Raw genomic sequence first — 18,441 nt, forward strand, 5'->3', positions numbered from 1 at the left:
TTATTGGGTCCTGAGAGAACAAGGTAACATGGGAGCCTCTTGCCTTGGGAAGAAGATATAACACCTTCCAACAACCAGATAGCTCAGGTGCCTTCTGTTCTGCTTTCTAAATTGGACTAATTCTATAGTTTATTGTTTCATTGCTCCTTTTTAAAACTTTTTTTTATTTATTTAAGGCAGTGGGGTTAAGTGACTTGCCCAAGGCCACATAGCTAGGCAATTATTAAATGTCTGAGGTCAGATTTGAACTCAGGTTCTCCTGGCTCCAGGGCCGGTGCTCTATCCACTGTGCCACCTAGCCGCCCCAGTTCCATTGCTTCTTTAGGCTCATGGATCTTCTCAGGAATTTCACTGGGCTGTAGCCACAGAACATTTTTTTAGAAGTCTTTTTCTTCTATTTGTAGCATCAGAGATTCTGTCTCTTCTCTTTATCTGTCCCTCTGTCTCTGTCTCTGTCTTCCCTTTCCTCCCTTCCTAGTGTCTCTTTTTAAACATCTGCCACTTTGTCCACTTCAAATAAACTAAGTAAAAAAATAACAGTTCACAAACCTCCATACCAAGGGCTTGTAGTCTTCCTGGGGAAAAAATAAGGACAAATAAAATAAACATTGTTCATCAAGCTGAACAGTCAGGAAATGGGAAGTTTAGGGTCTTCTCCCTGCCATGGTGCCTGGGTCCGCCTCAAGTGGTCTCCTCAAGGTACTCAGGCTACTTTCCATCCAGAAAGCAAGGTGATGGATAGTGTGGGCAGGGTAAGAATACAGGGTTAGCTTTGATAGCATTTGGGAAGGTCTCTGGGTCCTCTTCACAAGAGTATTGGACCTGCCTGATCTCAGGGATCCTGAGTTCAAATCTGCATTTCCCTCCCTACTTTTAGATGACACTTGGTAAGTCACTTCACCTCTTGTCCTCAGTTTCCTGATCTGTAAAATGGCAGGTTGGCCTATTTGGCCTATAAGTCCCTTCTTCCAGCTTTCAGTCTTATGCATAGTCAGTCAAATAGCATTTATAAGGCTCCTGCTGAATACCAGACACTATGTTAAATCAGCAAAAACAGCTCCTGCTCATGAGGGACTCAAATAGTCTATTGGGGGAGACGGTGGCAAAGTAGGAAAAGTAGCTCTCAGTTCCCTGTGGAGAAGTGATGACGAGGATGACGATGATGACGATGATGACGATGATGACGATGACGATGACGACGATGATGACGACAATGACGATGACGACGATGACGATGACGACGATGACGATGATGATGACGATGATGACGATGATGATGATGATGGTGGTGGCAGTGGCAGCAGTGCAAATAAAGGAGACTGAGTATCTCCCTCCATATCTGTTATTCTAAATTGAATAGTAGCAATGACATTTTACAGGAGAGAAAAACAAAGGTTTGGGGTCTCCCTCAAGGGAACTCAGAGGGAGCTGCTTAGGGAGAGCTGCGGACAGGAAATATCTTGGGTGGCTTCCCTTCAGTGGACCAGGAGCTAAGCAGCTCAGTGATCAAGGTGAGCAGGCTCACCCAAGCTCAGAAAGGGAGTTTCTCTGGAGCTTCTCATTAGATTCCTACAAGAACCCTGGGAGGAAAAGGAGCATGAATGTTACTGTCCCATGTTGCAGATAAAGAAACTGAGACTCCCAGTGAAGCAACTTGAGCGTGGGCATCCAGGCAGCTTTCTTGTACCTTGAGGTTTAGCATTTGCCCAGGATGCAATGGTAGGAAGAGATGAGAGATCATTTAAGAGCACCTGTGTGGTTGCTCATTGCCTCTAATAGATGCCAAGCTGAGCCAATTAGTGTTAATTGCCAACACAAAAACAGGTTATGGTCCAGGATTCAGGATTATGGACTCAGGGACGAGCAGATTAGCAGGAGTAACAGAGATGCTATAGAATGGTAGAGAGCTCCCCAACCTTAAGTGTCTATCAAAGTGATCCTCATTGTTATTATGGAGAAGGGTGATTATTACCACTGTGGGGGATGGATAAGGAGAGCCAGAAGGGCTGGCAGGCTAGATGAAAGGCAAGGACAGTGAAGACGGTTTCCAGAAGCATCCCCACAGGCAGGCAGTAGAGAACTCAAGGAAGCTGTTTGAGGGATGGCCTGAGGTTTGGGCTTCATTTATCTCCCTACCAATGGTGTCCAACAATCAGGCATGATTAATGTAAGCTCGTCTGCTTGCTAGGGGAAAAGGCAAAAGAGCTGATGGGATGCCCCTTCATGTCCAGGTCACTCTGGGAACATGAAGGATTCTTGGTCCATCACAAGAAGAAGAAGAAAAAGAGAAGAGGAGAGGAGAGGAGAGGAGAGGAGAGGAGAGGAGAGAGAAATTGAGAGAGAGAGGAAAGAACAGCCAAGCAATGTTGGTTGGGCCTTCAAGTCAGAGAAGACTGCAGCCCTAGCAGGAGTCCAACACAGTTTTTATGTCTTACCTCTCATCCAGTAGTGAACCCCCTTTCTCTGACCAGACCAGGAATTAGGTAGAAGGAGATCAGGATACAAATTTTACATTAAATAATAAATCAATGGCACATTAAGAATGGGGCTCTCCACCCAACTGAGCAGCCTTTAAGATTACAATTGTCTGTTGCATTCATAATTCTCTGCTTCCAGTGGATTCACATCTCCACTCATTTCTACATTTACAGTCCTCTTCCTCTTTCCCCTGTATCAACAGTTCACATCACCTTGGGCAAGTTACTTCATCAATAGACATGAGTGGTGAAGGACCAATAGGAGAGAGATTATGGTGGAACCTCAATAAAGAATGGAAGGCTGGAGATGCCCTTCCCTGAAGTAGGAAGGCAGTTCTCTGACTTCAGTCTCCTCCTTTGTAAAAAGAAGGAGATGAGCTAGATCAGGGTTCTAACTTTTGTGGGGCTGTGGACTCCTTAGAAAAAGATTTTCAATTCCAACAAATAAAATACGGATGGTTACAATGAAGCCTAAAGATATTGAAATACAGATATCAAAACACTAATAAAGGGGAAAATTCCTTTTCCTATATGTTCTCTCAGCTTCCCTTTCAGCTCAGAATCTTGGGACCAGTAAATCTGTGACCGATGGGATTTGAACTCAGGTTCTACTTTCACAGTAGAGTTCCTTTTGCCCAGGACTGGGATGATAATGGTGTTTGTCCTTCATTCTCCAAGAAGACCATGACATCAGGGAGGTGATGCCATGACAGCACATGAATTGGATTTGAGGGAGGGGGCTGTGCTAAGTCCCCAGCCTCGCTTTCTCCTCTGGAGCCATCTGGGTTCAGTGACTAGATATAGATCAGAAAGGCTAGGGATGGTCCTGAATGGGAGGCAGTCAGGGGATGTGACTTGTCCAAGATCACACATCTAGTAAGTGGCAAATATCTAAGGCCAAATTTGAACTCAGGGCTTCCTGACTCCAGAGTTGATATGCTATCCACTGTAGCTAGTTACCTCAAGTACCTGACTATTCTGTAGAGAGAAATAGTTTCTTCCAGGGCTGTGAGGTATTTCTCTGAATCATCTTTGCTTCAAATACAAATTTCCATTTCTCACTTTGCTGCCAAAACCTTGGAGGTTGCCAGAACTGAAGGAATTTTTTTCTACCATCCCTTTGGGAAAGCAGTGGCCTATCCTCTACCTTGGAGAAGCCTAGAAAGAGGGACTCCCAGCCCCTAGGCATGTTTTTGAAGCTGGGCCTGTCCCAGGAGCTCCAAATCCTCCCCTTCCCCAGGGTAAAGGCTAGAGAGGGAGGTTTAATCCTCCTTCTCCCTTCTGTCTACCCTTTATCTTTTGTGCATTATTGGCAGGTGTGTCTCTAATCTAAATCTGGGAGAGGAGGGGCAGTGAAGGAAAAAAAAATGCCAGATATGGAGGTGTTTGTCAAGGGAGGGGCCGGCTCACCTGTAAAGGCCAGGGAAGGAGCCTGTCTTCACCTTTTGTAAAGCTTGCAGCTTGTGAAAATTCTGGAACTCCTCAAAGATGGAAGATTTTGAACCGGAAGGACCTCAGAAGCCATCTGGTCAGGGGATCCTGGACCTGAAACTCTAAGAACCCTAGAATGCCATTGAGTCCAGTCCCCCATTTTACAGATGAGAAAACCAAGACCCAGATCCAGAGTTATACAGAGCTAGGGGCAGAGCAGGGAATCTGGCAAACATCTTATGACATCCTCTTTTTTTTTAGGGTTTTTTTTTTTTTGCAAGGCAAACAGGGTTAAGTGGCTTGCCCAAGGCCACACGGCTAGGTAATTATTAAGTGTCTGAGGCCGGATTTGAACCCAGGTATTCCTGACTCCAGGGCCGGTGCTCTATCCACTATGCCACCTAGCTGCCCCCAACACCACCTAGCCGCCCCCTTATGGCATCCTCTTGCCTCTGTCTGATCTCCTCTCTTTCCTCAGGAGGATCCTGAAGGCTGGAACATTTAGGAAGTCACCTAGTATTCACTTTGTGTGAGCGTGCTCTTTCAGCATCTCCAGAGCTAAACTTTGTCTGGTATACATGATAAATGTTCATTGTTTCATGGGCTGAGGTAGTAAGCATCATTGGGACAGGAACCAAAGTCTTTTGACATCAGTGTCAATTCTCAGAGGGGGAAGGGGGGTGGGAACTGAAGGATAGGGAAGAAGGGGAACCCAACCATTGTGAGTGCTAGCTGAGGCACACAGTGAAGAAAGCATTGGGTTCTGAGTCAAAAAACTCTATTTGCCCTTAGACATTATGTCCCTGGGCACCTGTCTTAGTTTCCTTATCTGCAAAATAAGGACAATAATAGCCCTTACCTATCAGGGGTTTCAAGAGGATTAAATGAGATAATATTTGTAAAATGCTTTGCAAACTTTAATTTGCAACCTAGTACTGTTGCTGCTGTAGTGGGGCCTACTGATTTGGGGAGATGCTTCTAGGGTCATAGAATTAGAGTTGCAAGGGGATCTAGTGTGTGGAAAATCTTGTCTTATTCCTTTGCTTCATGGGAGAAGGGAGAGAAACTCAGAAATTGGAAGCGACTTGGCCAAGGTCAAGTTTGTGCAACAAATCAAGATTAGAATCTAAGTTATTTGACTTCAACTCGAACCCTTTCCCCTCTGTAAACAATTACTTAAGATCTGTCCACCCCAGAAAGTTCCCCACTAGACTGAGGCTCATAAATCAAGTCACTCCCCCATACCTCCAAGAGAATGAGCTACCTGGAGGTCATCCTGGAGCTAGGAGAGACTGGGAGAGAAAGGCTGGATAGCGTCAGCCACCATCTATGGGGGGAAGAGTGGTTCTCCTAGTCCTCCGCATATGACCGAGCATAAGGTTGGAGGGGGATCGGGTAAAAGGCGTTCTGGGACTCAGGCTTGGACCCCATCAGGAGTCCTGATGGCTTTCTAGATCTTAGCAGCCCAGAAAGTAAAATTAGGATTGTCTCAAATATAGGGACTAAATGGCTTATGTGATGAAGCTAATATGTGCCTGGCAAATAGCAGGTGCAAAATAAACATTTATCAATTGATTAAAGAGACTTTTCTAAGGTCACACGGTTTAACCTATTAGCAGCACCTGAAATTAAAGTAAGGCTTTCCAATGCCATCTCTTCTAACAATTCTGTGAAGTTGATGCCACCATGTTCCCATTTTAATGATGAGTGGTAGATCATACAAGGTTGCAGTGTGGGGAGGGGCTCCATTACCCCTTTATTATAGGAACATGGGACCCCAAGCTCCAGAGCAAGAGGTCATCTAGCTCACTCCCACTAACTTTACAGATTAGGAAACTGAGGCCCAGTGATCTCTAAATATTTGAGTTTGAAATTCACTTGTCCAACCCAAAGGTAGACTGACTCTAGATTTCTTTTCATGACAACATCCCCCTTCCCTCTCAAGAAACAAACTGGGGAGACTCAGCCAAGCTGTGCTTCTGCAGAGGATTGAGGGGTCTGGACACAGGCTGCTGGAATAGCTAATGGAGTTACTTCATGGCTGGGTCCCATAGCCTGGTTTATGGAAAATTAATAACTCACTTTTAATATAGCAGACAAGGAGAACAGGAGCTTCCTGGCATTTCTTCCCCATGGCTTAGTCTCAGATTGTTTGATCCTTTGGTGTGGCAGCTCCCCACCCCCCCAAGGCCTCTCCACAAAACAAATGTGCTTCTAATGAGGCCCTTCCACTGGGTGTACCTCAAACCCCACAAAATGGTTTGGAAGAGCAGCTCTAACAGGGACGGCCAAGCTATCCTTCCAGGAAAGATTTATGCAGATTTCTTTCATCGTCTTCATGGATCTCAGGTAAGCAAGAATGGGGAACCACAATCTAGAACTGTGACTCTTACCCAACTGTCCTTGAAGCGATTCTGAGCCAAGATTTGATGACCCCAGGAGATTTTCTCTAATGATGGAAGGAGGAAAACACAGAAAATGACAATGGAAAGAGTCAGAGATAGGGACTGGATAAATTGGAGAAGTAACAGAATGGTCCAGAAGCACCCTTTCATTCAAGGAGAAATACACATCTCAGCTTTAGAACTAGGTTCCCAACATCCAGCCGGAGTACTTCCAATAGAGCAGGTACATCTGAATGATGGTCGAGTAGAAGGGGGAGAAGCAGTGTGGAAGAGTGGATAGAAAAGGTGGCTTTAGGGTCAGGAAGATCTGGGTTCAAATTCTGCCGCAGACACTTAATGGCTGTGTGACCCTGAGCAAGTCACTTTTCCTTTATGTCCTTCGCACTCAACTGAGTCTCTAAGAGTTCAGGCTTCAGAGATGGAACCTTAATGTATGGGGGGGGTCCTACTCCAGTGAAATTACAGATGTAGGGAGGTTTTAGCTTCTCTATTTACTCACCACCTACTACATGCAAAGAACTATAGTAGATTTTTTTTGGTTTTTGCAAGGTAATCAGGTTAAGTGACTTGTCCAAAGTCATACAGTTAGGCAAGTATTAAGTGTCTGAGACCAGATTTGAACTCAGGTCCTCCTGTCTCCAGGGCCGGTGTTCTACCCACTGTGCCACCTAGCTGCCCCACTATAGAAGATTTTTTTTTAAAAGAAGCCAATAGGCATTTGCATTTCAAATATTTTTATGGATATATTGTTTTTGTGTATCCTTTACCTCTGACCAGATCTCTCCTTTCTCATCTTGCTGGGAGCAGTAGCTGATAAGAGACCGTAAGGGAGACTAGTCAGTGAGAACTCAGTCTTCAGAGGAGGAAGAGATTTGCCCATCGTGATAGGTTATCCAGAGCAGACATAATAGTCTACATCTGCTGGGACCCAATGAAGGACAATAGGATGATAAAAAGACTTCTGATTGGTTGAGTTGACATTGGGGGCTCATAAAAAGATTAAACAATGATGTTTTCCTTTCTTTCCTGGTCTTTTCAAAGGATTAAGATTGTGGGCTGGGTAGTCAACCGTCTCTCCCATCAGACACCATATGCCAAGTGAACACATATCACCTCTTTTGTCTTTTTTATATTATTTTTCTTATCATCGATAAATGAGTCCCCTGAAATGGGACAGCCCAGGCAGCTGATGAGCCTGGGAGGTATAGTAATGCTAGCAAAGGTCTCACAGACAGGCAGAGTCTCAGAGCCAGTGTCATAACTAATAGTTAATAAGGTTAATAAAATAATAGCTAAAGTCAATGGGCAGCCAACACAAGTCACCTGGGTAGACAGCCCAGGAGTGGATTGACCTTCTGCAAAGATCTGATCTAACTGAGCAAGGGGATGAATTGATCAATCAATCAATCAATAAACATTGAGTGGACAGTTTGATGGTGCAGTGGTTAGAGTGCCAGCCCTGAAGTCAGGAGGACCCGAATTCAAATCTAATCTTAGATGGTTTCTAGCTTTGTGCCCTTGGACAAGTCACTTAACCCTAATTGACTCTCATCCAGGGTTATCTCCAATTGATCCAGATGGCTCTGGAGGAGAAAGTGAGGCTGGTGACTTAGCACAGAACCCCCTCACTCAAATCCAATTTATGTGCTTGTCATGGCTTCATCTTTCTGATGACAGGATCTTTTTTTGAGAATGAGGGACAAATATCATCATCATCATCAAGCACCTACCATGTCCCAGTCACTGTGCTAAATCCTGGGGACACAAAAAAGAGGCAGAAGACACCTGCTGCCCTCTGAGAGCTCACATTCAAATGGAAGAGACGAGAAGCAGAGGCATATCTACACATAAGCCATTTGCAGATAAATAGGAATTAATGAACAGAGGGAGGACAATGAAATTAAGTGAAATTGGGGAAGAGATGGGATTTTTCTTGGGACTGTAAGGCTTAAAAAGTCTCAAAGCCACTCATCAGGTAGGACTCACCTAGAGGTAAACTTGGAAAGGGTTCTGAGAGAGGAGAAAAGGACTCCAAAGCATGGAAGGTCTCCTCCCTGCTCAGGCCATGGGTTTCCAAACTGGATACCTCAGTACCTCTTTGTTTCAAATTTGAGTCCACACTCCCCAAGAAAGAGGAGAGTTCTGTATTAACCACTTTCTAAGTCTACACCCTGGTAATCCTAAGCATCCAAGGCAGACTCAGGGATTCATCTAGCCTTTGTTCATTTTCTCAACAAATATCTTTTTAAATACTAATCGATATCAACTGTTTAATTGATCTAGAGGTAGCACACCAGGTGAGGGCTTCCGCGGTCCAACAAGAGAACGAACACCCAACCTCTCTGGATGTCTCCTAAGATTTTGAGGGGAAGAGTTGTTCACCAACTCTGCAAACAAGAGCGGGAGGTCCATTTTCTCTCTCTTGGCTTTTGCGGAGCCAAGTTTAGTTATTTATGAAGCCTGTGGCTATTCATTACTCGTACTAGGGAGCCACTGAAGGTTTTAGAGCCAGGAAGTGCAGGGGTCAGATCTGTGCCTTGGGAAATGTATGGAGGAAGCTTGGGGGAGAGGTGGGGAAAGGGGGGACATGTGTCAAGAATCTTATCTCATCCTGATTTCTCTGCAAGCATTTATTATCTCGTGTGTCTCCTTGGTGTTAAAAAAAACCCTAATGATGTTCTAAGTACTTTAAAAATATTTCATTTGATCCTCTTAACTGCCCAGCAAGGTGGAAGCTATTATTATCCCCACTTTACAGTTTAAGAAACTGAGGTTGTCAGAGGTTAAGTGACTTATCCAGGATCACAACGCTATTAAGTGTTTAAAGTTGACTTTGAACTCCGGTCTTTCTGACTCCAGGTCTGATGCTCTATCCACTATATTACCACATGTTCCAAAGACTGGGCCCCAGTGGCCAGACTACCCTTTGGGTGTGTGTGTGTGTGTGTCACATATACACACACATATTCATATATTTATATACCATTTTTGGAACCTTGAGAAAACTATAATGTGAGCCCTTATTATTTCTCTTCTAATGATCTCTCCTTTCTCTGATCCATCATCCACATCATGTCTGCCAAAATCCTTTGCCTGTGGCTTAGGTTTCTGGCCATTTCCTTTGGTTGACAATTTTCAATGCCTCCCTCTTCCCTCTAGGACACAAGGCAACCCATTTTAGCCTTTACAGGCTACAGACTGCCGCAATCTGGACCCCCCCCCCCCGTATTTGATTTTCTCCCCTCCTTGCAGCAATGTGGGCCTGCCAGCTGTTCCCTTATCTCAGCCAGCCTTCCTTGCCTGCCTCACACACCCCAGGAGGTCACCCTCCACCCCATGATTTCACTCCACCTCATGTCCTGCTGGAACCAGACTCATAAGATCAACCATCTGGGGCTGGAAGGGGCAGCTAGGTGGGGCCATAGTGCACAGAATGCTGACCTTGGAATCAAAAACAGCTCCTTTACATGAGTTCAAATCCAGCCTCAGACACTTAATAGTTTTATGGCCCTAGACAAGTCACTTCACTCTGCCTCAGTCTTCTCATCTGTAAAATGAATTGGAGAAGCATATGGCAGTCCACTTTAGTATCATTGCCCAAAAAATCCCAAATGGCACCACAAAGAATCAGACCCAACTGAACAACCAAACAACATGTGTGGAAGATGGATTCCCCTTAGGGATGGCTATCAATGTTTAACAATGCCCTGCCCCCCAAAAAATAACCCCAAAGTGCTCACTGACCCCCTTTTAAGTTTAATCTCCATTACTAACATTTCCTCATCACTCTTAAATCCAGAAATTCAGAAAAGTTTTAAACCAAGTCTTGTGATGTTTGCTGATTTCTGAGCTGTAAATTCTTATTCTAAATGTATAACCATCAGCTCTTGCAAGATAGTTGGAGTTGGCTTCACTCCAAACCTGGGAGGTTTTCCCACAGGGATTGGAGGGTCACTTGGCAGAGATGCCATAGAGGGGAGGAAGACCCATGTGCCAATCCATGGCAATTCATAACTAGGTGCAGGTTGAATCCCATGGGTATTATGGACCTTTGTGTGGCTCTGAGAGCCTCTGCAAGGCAACTGAGTCACAGGAGTCTTCAGATTCTCCTCACTTTGGATCTTGCCATTCTCCTTGGGCTTTCTCTCCTCCCAAAGGGATGGACAATAATGTCCAGCATTTGGATGCTTGTAGGAAGTATACAAATATTTCCTCATCTCCTCCTCCCAACAATTTTGGGAGGAAGGCGCTATAATTAGAACTTTCATTTGCAGATGAGAAAAGTGAGGTAAAGTGACTCACCCAGGCTCACATACTAGGAGGCCATATTTGAACCTCCCAGGCTAAAATCCACGGCACCCCACAGTTGCCTTGTTCTGTTTGGCCCCAGAGGGCCAAACTTTAGGAGTGATAGGTGAACTTTAAGGGTGATGGGTGAACAGCTGGAGGCAGATTTTGTCTTCTGGGAGGAATTTGATTCTTCTTTCTGGTTAGATGGAAATGTGAATAGTCCTGGAGCTTCTGAAAGGAGGTTTTTTTATTTGCAGCCCCTCAGATGCAGGGGAATTTCTGCTTGATCTGGTTCTGAGTCCTCCCAGAAGACACAGGCCATCTATTGGCAACCTTTACCATGGTACTGTCCCCATCACCTTTTCAAGATCATGGGCCTTAGGTGAGATAACAGGGATTCAAAGTGCAAATAATGACCTAGCTGATCCACACTGGACTTCTGAGAGCCTAAAAAACAGAAATACAGACACTTTCACAGTCAGATTTTTACATTTCAGAATCACCCACTGGAAGGGACTCAGAGTCTAATGCAGAATTTGCTTCTCTTTTCCTCAGTTTCGTGATCTGTAGATTGAGACTACCAATACATCCTATCTCCCAAGGTCATGGTGATAAGAAAATTCTTTATGGATGCTAGCTATCCTTGATTCTAAGCGTCAGGGCCTGGGTTAGAAATATAAAGAATGAAGCAATTCTTCCTCACAAAGATGTTAAGATGGAACTTGTCTCTTCCTCATCCTGGGAGGTTTGTCAATCCTTCTCCAGGTAGGATCTTGTTTAAGACAAAATTATACAAAAGATTTTATTTAACAACCATGAGAAAAGTTCTTGTATTAGCCTCATTTTCAGATAAGGAAACTGAAGCACAGAGACTGTTGTAAGCATTGACTTTCTGGGAGAAGAGAAAATGGGGGAAATTTAGATAATATGAAGATAAAAGATATCCATGAGATTCATTTTGTAAAAGTAAAATGAAAACGTTTGTTCATGGGTGTGGGAGCTGAGAGTCCAACCCAGGCCTCTCTACAAACATGCATTAAATGTTTTGTGTATTTTGGAACCAGGGTTTTAAAATTCCAGACTCACACCCCAGTTGACAAAGAAAATGAGCTGAGCAATCCATTCCAGGGTTCTTTCCACTCCACTAAATTGTTGTCCCAAACATAAGGATCAGGGTTGGCGCCGGCCCCCAGGCAGCCAAGCTCCAACATTCTGATTCCATGACTCCATGATAACTCTAGGGTTGGCTCAAGTCCTCAGGGGACAGGCCATCGGGGAAAGTTCCTGGGACACTGAAGCTGTTGCCTCCCCTCAGAAAGAACCAGTCATGCAGGATACCCCATAAGACAAGAGATTAATTCTGGTACTCCTCAAGGAGTCAAACCAGTTCTTGACTTTTCCAAGAGATTTCCTATATCGTTGGCCCCTGGAAGCAGCCTCAGGGTTGGCCCATTCCAAACCAAAATGGGGAGACTTTATTTAGATCACTCAGCTAATTGGTGGGAGGTTTTGTCCATAAAAGCCAGACATCCAGGATGCCAGTCCAACCTTCTACTTGAGAGATGCAGGAGCTTCCGAGTCTAGAGAGCATTGCAATGATGGGTCCTGTGGTCATAATGTTTCCTCCAGGGGACCAACTAAAGACACAAGGGGGCAGATGTTGCTAATGTGAACATTTTAGTTTATTGTCAGGAAAACCAACCTAGAAGACCTAGCTAGGAAATGGCTGAGGCTGGATTGGATTTCAGGTCTACCCAACTCCAAATTCAGCTCTAATCACTGCTCTAGATTGCAACCCCAATTTACTGTTGTTCAGTCATGTCTGAATCTTTATGACCCCGTTTTGGAACTTCTTGTCAAAAATACTAGGATAGTTTGCCAGTCCTTTCTCCAGCTCATTTTATAGATGAGGAAACTGAGGCAAATAGAGTTAAGTGACTAGCCCAGAGTCACATAGCTAAGAGAGAGAGTTGAATTAAGCAGAGTGTTCTTGACTTCAGTCCTGGAACTGTACCCACTATACCACCCAGCTGTGGCCTCAGTAAGTAGACAATAAATGTCTGGTTTTGAATTGCTTGGTTTTTCTTTTAAGTTAGTTCTATTTATTTTTTAGTTTTTTGGTTCTTTAGGAATGTCACTACAGCCGCTAAAAACATTCAGAGACTACCTATTACCTAAAAGATAGAGTATAAATGATTTAGTCTAACATTCATTGCTTTTCCCCACCCTCATCCAGCAGTGGCGATATAGTAGAAAGAGCACTAGGTTTGAAATCAGATGTCCTGGGTTCAAGTCCTGCCTCTGAGACTTATTCTCCAACCACCTCATTTAAACTTTCTTGGCCTCAGCTTCCTTGTTGAACTCAGTGACTCCTGAGGTCCCTTCTAGCTTTAGACTTTTAGTCTATGAACCTGTCTTTCTAGAGTTATTTCTCTTTATGTTCTAGTCATGATTGGAGTTTCTCTGTTTTCAACTTTTGCTCAGACCATTCTCAGCCAGCCAGTCAAGAAACATATTTTTTAACTGGCCAAGATGTGCCATGCACAATGTCAGCACTAAGCCACAAACTTGAATGTTCTTTTCCAGATGCATTTGTTTGGATGTGTAATACCATCAGAGCCATTTATTGGGGGTTCAGGTACTCCTGTGCCTTTCGTGTCTTTTGATCGTAAGGGACAAAGAGAGTCCATCAAATCTCCTTCCTCATTTTATATTTTAAAAGACTAACCTCAGAGAGAAATCAAGTGATTTTTCCTGGTTTCACTCAACTAGGAAATATGAGAGTTGAGATTTGAACTCAGACCCTGGAGCTCCAGATTCAGCAGATGCCTCTCTTCAGCTACATCTCCTTTCTTTGGTCACTCAAAATGTTTTCTGGAGAGTTACCAATTATCGTGGTGGCCCTGTTCTTTTCATTTGTCATTGATATAACTTTTCCTTTTACTGGACTGGAGGGACAGTTAGGATGTCCAATGTGGTCACAGTGAATAGCTTCTATTTGAGGTCTGGCTGAGACCAGTGAAGGAATGTGAGCCATCTGGGGGTGTCAACAGTCATTCAAAGTTTCATCTTATTTTATTGTCTCGTAAGGAGGCCACATTATCTGGCTCTTGGCATCTCTTCCCCCGGAACTGCCATTTCCTCTTGTAAAAAATCATGAGGACATTGCCCCCTTATCTGACTGAAAGTCAATGAAAATCAACAAAGATACTGGCTTTTTTTTTTCTTTTACAAGGGAAGAGTCCATCTGTCCATGAGGTTTTTATGGACCCGGCTGAGCGGGTTAGCCCCAACTTCAGTTCTTGGGAGATGTATCACATGACTCAGAGTCACTTCTGGTACTAAATAAAAGATGGGCCATGGTTTCAGGGCACACCAGAAGGTTACTAACAGCATTGTGAAATTTCCCAGAGGAGATCCAACTGACTCTCCCCATCCCGATTGATTCTGCAACCAACTCGCTATCCACAGGCAATGTCTGAGCAAAATGTATGGCCTTAGATCCGTCCTTTGCTGTGTCTATCCAGCGGCAAAGCCTAGTCTGAATCGCCTCATTTCCTCTTCCTCACCCCACCACTTTGTAGTTACTTTTATGTTTTCAGTTCTTAGTCCTGTATATGGCACAGGGATGGGCTTAATAAATGCTACCAGATGGATTAAGTGCCTCTATTTAAATGGGTGCTTTGTCTTTCTCTTGATAGAAGGTGAGAGACAAGCCCAGATTAAATATTTAACAAACACCCAGCCAGACAGGTGGAGCCTGTCTTTCTTTGGGCACCTATTATTTCCTCTACTGGAATACAAGCTACCTGAGGACAGGACTTATTTTGCTTTTTTTTCCCCCATCTAGAAGAGTCTCTGGCACATGGTGGGTAGTGATCTTAGACTTTTGACATTCTTCATCTATTTGTTTATGTGTGAATGGTTAGGTCAGAGTCTGGTGAATGATTCTCGATCTCTTTTACAAAGGTCAATGATGATTTGGGACTTATAGAATGTTATTATTATTAATTCTGGACTGGTGGCAATCAATTTAATGATATTTGTAAATCGAGATGTGTCTGGTGGATGTGAGTGCATGCCTTGAGATATAAAATGTGGATACACACATGTGAATATGCACACTGGTACATGGGCACATGACCAATACACACGTGCACAGATGGTACAATGGACACACATTATGTTCATACATGTTTACAAACACATGTGATACAGCATATATACATGCACACCTACATGCAACAACACACACGATCATATGTGTATATTACAAACATGTGCCTATGTTCATGCACATACATGCACTTATATGTAGAAATATGTAACATCCAATATATGTTTAGCTATACATATAAAGGTATTGTTAAAGGCCAGCTACCCAGTCAACCTTTCTCTACTAAGTCAAGTTACTTAACCTCTCTGAATATCCATGGACTCATCTACAGCAGGAGGATAATAGCACCTCCCTGGCAATCAGTCCTTAGCAGGAGACCTAGCCCAAGGATAAGACCAAACTAGGGGAAAATGGAGCTAAGAATGCCATAACATGAGAGGGCACCATCCACCTCTTGGATGGAATACTGAGGGAGTTCTTAGAGCCTAGAAGAACCAAGACTGGGTGCTGGGAGAGCAAAGTGGATGGTGAGGTTTGCTGTCAGTTCTCAGATGAGAGTGTGGTCCTTAGCAGATAGGAATTGGACATCTCTCCATCCATATCCCTCACAATTCTTTTCTCTCATGGATACATCTATGAACTAGGGGAAAATATTTTTATAACTTCAGCACTTTCCCCAGTGCTCAGCCCTTAGTAGGTTCTTAATCATGCTTCCCCATTCCATTTAAGGTCACTGGGCTTTGGAGAGAAAGAACCAGGGGTTTAAATCTCTCCTCTGACATTTACTAGCTGTGAGACTCAAGGTAAGTTACTTAACATCTCTTGGTCTTACTTTCATTGCCTATAAAATGGAGATAAGATTACAGAACTTTTGTTCCCAACCTTACTACTTTGTAATATTGGTCTTTTTCTTAACAGGCGTCCCTGGGTACTTTCTGTCTCCCCCTGCCCCGCCCCCCATCCTTCCCACAGCCGTCCAATGACTCCTTCTAAAGACCTGTTTGGATTCTCATTCTTTTGCTCAAAACAACTTCACTGATTTGACATTATCTAATGAAGGAAGATTCCTTGGCCTGGCACCAAGATCCCCAAATAACTTTTCAGTCTTATCTCTTCTCCAATCTCCCCAATGGAAAATGATCCCTCCTTCCTCAAAAGTCTCAGAGGACTTGGTCCAGACCTCTCCTTTGACCTTTTCACATTCAAGTTTTTCTGTTAAACTTTAATGAATATCATTATAGAATGATAATAAATGATAATAAATAATAAATAAATAAATGATAATAAAAATAATAATGGGGGGGGCGATTCCTCTCTCCATCACCATCTAGTGAAAAGCTTTGGGGGCATGCTACTATAGACTTCTCTGATTACTGTGCATTCCTTAATCACTTTTCTTTAGACCCAGGCATCCAAATCCTTTCTAACCAAAAGTGATGTTTGTCCTTCATCCTTGAAGAATACCATAACACCACAGAGGTAAACCTATGACAAGCACGGGACCTAGATTTAAGTGGGGGGTGCTATGCTAAGTCACCATTCTCACTTCCTCCTCCAGAGCCATCTGGGTCCAGTGGCCAGATAGGAATCAGGAAGACTGGAGATGGCCCGGAATGCCAGGCAATCAGGGTGAAGTGACTTGCCCAAGGTCAGAGCTAGTGTCTAGTGACTGAGGCTGGATTTGAAGTCCTGTCCTCCTAACTCCAAGGTCAGTACTCTATCCACTGTACTACCTAGCTCTCCTTCCTAACCAAAAAGAGAAATGAGATCAGGTTGCCATGACTGGGTTTAATGAACCCATGCTAACTCACAGTGATTACTGCTTTCTTTTCTAAATACTCACAGGCCAACTCTCTAGCAATATGCCCTAGGATTTTGATAAAACTCAAAAATCAGACACACTGACTAGCAGTTTTAAGGCTTTACCTTCTCTTTTTTAGGAAAATTATAATAACAGATTCATGTCTGCTACTCTGGATCATCTTTCCCATCCTCTCAAACTTTTCAGGCTCAGTAATAACATCTAGGGATTCTTTGAGTTGTAGCTATTCTGGACTTGGTGACTTGAAATCACTGAGGGTCATTCGATGCTCATTTATCATCTACTCATTTCTTCTGGTTTTCAGTTCTCCATTAATCATAATTACCATACCCTTTCTTTCCCCATTAAAAGATAAATCAAACCCCTTTTAATAGAAAATAAACAAAATAAGATTTTGACTCTTGGTGCACAGGATAAAGACCAGAGTTCAAATTCTGCCTCAGACACGGACTAACTGTGTGATCTAGACAATTCACTTAACCTTGTTTGCCTCAGTTTCCTCATCTGTAAAATGAGCTGGAGAAGGGAAAAAACCCTCTAGTATCTTTGCCATGAAAATTCTCAATGAGGACACAGAGAATTGGATATGATTGAAATAAAATGAAGAACAACAAAGAATTCTACTTTCTCTCTATTATTCTTTATCATTGTGTCATCCATCTCCAGCAGGGGCATCTTTGATTATTCTTTTACCTCTACCATGACTTAAAACCCAATGAGACAAAGAACGACAACTTTATGCTGCCCATAATATTTCTCCTCAGCCTCAGTTCATCCTGGGATTTCATCCCCAGTGTTACTCTTAGAGACTTGATAGTGAGGTCATTTGCTGGCTTATCATCACATGTGCTAGAAATGTTACCCAAGAGCAAAGGACTCCCTGTTTCATTCATCTTTGCTTTCCCTAGTGCTTCCTCCCTAGTCTTCAATGCTTTTCTTAAATGGATTAATTTAAAATTTTAAATCTAATTGAAATTGAAAAGTCAGTTGGCTTGCCTATTCTTTCTAAGGTTTTAGTTTGTTGTTGGCATGTCATGGACCAACAGTCTTTGGACCTTGGACAGACATGATTTATTATCTGATTACCAGCACTGGTAATTCCCATTTCCATAACCATTATAAGTTGACACCATACTGCCTTCCCAATTTTCCTGTAAAGAAAGGTCTTGAAAATGTTAAAATCTTCATTTATAGAAGACCAAGAGTCTCACAACACTTGTCCAAGGTCATATCAGTCATTGTCAGGTGTTGGAGGTGGGCGTCTAAGCTCGCTTCTCTAGACCCCCCAGGCTAGCCTCTTTCCTCTACAACCAGACACCCCCTAAGCTTAGGACTCCTTTTAACTTTACCCAAGCTTTTCCCTTATAGATGGAAGATTTTTGAATTCATATATATGATGAAACAAAAGAAAAAGGTGAATATAATTCAACTTCAGAAAAGAAAGAATGAACTCTTGGGCAAGTTCCACCTTTTGAAACCAATTTCTTTCTAGGTTCTCCTTGGATGCTTCCTCCTCAAGGAAGCTTTTTCTGATTATTTATTCCCTGTCCCAGATAATAGGCATTCCTTTCCTCTTCCAGATTTTAAGAACAATTTCTTTGGTTTTCTTCTATGTATTGATTACCTTCTTCTGTGCAAGAGAAGGCAGGTAAGAGGTGGGTAAATGTGCATCCTAGGTAAGTGGATTGGAGAGCAGGTTGGCCTTTGAGTTAGAAAGACCTGGATTTGAATCTCATTTCAGATATTTATTAGGTATAGGATGCTGAGCTAAATTATTTAACCTCTTTGAATATCCATTATTAACCCATCTATAAACTGAGGATAATACTGGCTCCCTCACAGTGTTGGGGCCAGGGTAACAGCAATGCAATAATGGTTATTAAGACTTTAGGTAATAGG

Source organism: Macrotis lagotis, chromosome 5 (genome assembly GCF_037893015.1).
Source record: "Macrotis lagotis isolate mMagLag1 chromosome 5, bilby.v1.9.chrom.fasta, whole genome shotgun sequence".
In the NCBI taxonomy this organism is placed as follows: domain Eukaryota; kingdom Metazoa; phylum Chordata; class Mammalia; order Peramelemorphia; family Peramelidae; genus Macrotis; species Macrotis lagotis.